This window comes from Otolemur garnettii, unplaced genomic scaffold (genome assembly GCF_000181295.1).
Source record: "Otolemur garnettii isolate 467f Iridium unplaced genomic scaffold, OtoGar3 scaffold00046, whole genome shotgun sequence".
NCBI classification, from domain to species: domain Eukaryota; kingdom Metazoa; phylum Chordata; class Mammalia; order Primates; family Galagidae; genus Otolemur; species Otolemur garnettii.
In genome coordinates this window covers 12,455,472-12,457,638 of record NW_003852441.1, presented here as the reverse complement: position 1 = coordinate 12,457,638, position 2,167 = coordinate 12,455,472, and positions in this window count along the sequence as shown.

The window sequence follows — 2,167 nt, the reverse complement described above, 5'->3', positions numbered from 1 at the left end:
AGTTGGGACCATAGACACCCACCACAAGGCCCAGCTTTAATTTTTTTTTCTTTTAAGTAGAGATGGGGTCTCGCTCTTGTATAGGCTAGTCTCGAACACCTGAGCTCAAGCACTCTACCTTCCTCGGCCTCCCAGAGTGCTAGGATTATAGGTGTGACCCACCTTAGCCTTGTCAGGCAGTCTTTAGGCTCATGAAAAGGAATTTAAAATAAGAATCATCAGTTAGGAGTATTTTGACTCACAGTAATAGAAAGACACTTAACCTAGCTTAAATTTGTCATGAAAATTTATTGTAAAGAACCTGGGGCTTCTTACTGAACCTAAGGGCAAAGATATGGCTGGGCCTCAGGAACAAGCTCGGAAAAGGCTTGGACACAAGAAATCTTCTTTATCTTTCATCTCTGCCTCTCTCTGCTCACTGTTTGTTTTTCTATCTCAACATAAATTGAGATATATCTCAACATATTTTCCAATCCACTTATTAAAAAATCAATACCATCAATAGTCCCAAATTCACAACTTGCCTATTCAAGAGAATATTCGTCTGAGCTGAAATCCCTTAGCTTTGGGGAATTCCAAATTCTAGGAAATATTTGACCCAGCCATAGTCAGGTGCTTACCTCTAGAGCAACCAACTCTATTTAGGAAAAAAGTTATGAACCAGCCTCCTCAGTGAAATTCCCAGAAACACAGGGATGCAAACAAAGCAATAGATTCTGGGTGAACAAGAGCCCCAAGCAAAATTTAGAGGAGGGACCAACTTCTTCTTTTTCTTCTTATTTCTTTTTTTTTAAGAGACAGGTCTTGGTCTGTCATCTAGGCTAGTGTGTAGTGGTGCCATAGGAGCTCACTACAGATTCAATTGCTGGGGCTCAAGCCGCAGCCCTCCTGCCTCAGCCTTACAGATATGAGCCAGAACATCCAGCCAGACTTCTTGATTCACCAAATGTTCTGGATATTCCCTTTGGGTGAATAACGGTGAAATTGAGTCCTAGGAGCCAAAAGCATCTTGGCCATTTCTGTATCTAACAACCAGGTACAGCCAGTGTCCTTGGAATTCTTTCCTTAGGTATCATCTCTTCTCCTAACCATCTCTGGAGAAACTCATCTATCTATTCCAAAGCCTTAAAGGACCATCTATATGTTGAAAGTGGGGTTACTCATCTAGCAGAGTGCAAGCCTGGAGGTGCCAGGGTCCTCCATATGGAAAAGACCCTCTTGAGAATGGACCCAACCATAAGAATCCTGAATAATTCCGGCTTTAGTGTGGTGAATGAATTGTATGCAGGTCAAAGTGAAAAGGGGTAAACCAAGTACTACAGCTTCAACAGGAGTAAAGACAATTAAGATGTACAAAAATAAAGGATTCAAGAAACATTTAAGGCAGGCACCTGTAGTCCCAGCTACTTGGGAGGCTGAGGCAAGAGAATTGCTATGCTAGGAGTTGGAGGTTGCTCTGAGCTGTGATGCCATGGAACTCTACCCAGGGCAACAGCTTGAGGCTCTGTCTCCAAAAAAAAAAAAAGAAAGAAAGAAAGAAAGAAAGAAAAAGAAAAAAAATCAAATAGTGGAGGCATTAAAGAGGGTAAGAAGACCAGTTTCATTTTACTTCCTTGACCCCTCTCTCAAGGAGGCACAGCTTGGTGCTGAGAGAGATCCCCTTGGCCTAGAAATTCTCCCACAAGAGAAAGTAAGAGCATAATGAACACCTGGCTTCCCTAGCCTTAAGGGACCTGCCCAGGAAGCTCACTTTAATCTCTCTCCATCTAGCCACTAGATCAGTTGTACAAGAAATGCAAAAAAGGAGATCTTCATATTGAAACAAAAGGAACCTGAATCAACAATATGAAGACATAGGAAGGTTTAGGCCAGGCATGGTGGCTCATGTCTGTAATCCTAGCACTTTGAGAGGTCAAGGTGGGAAGACTGCTTGAGGCTAGGAGTTAGAAACTAGCCTAAGAAAGAGTGAGACCCTGTCTCCACAAAAGGAAGGAAGGATGGAAAGAAAGGAGTCAAGGAGGGAGGGAGAGAGGGAGATAGATTAGCTGAGTGTCATGGCATACACCTGTTGCCCCAACTAATTAGGAGGCTGAGGAGCCCAGGAGTTTGAGGCTGTAGCGAACTATGATGACACTGCTACACTCTATCCCAGGGTGACAGAGTGAGA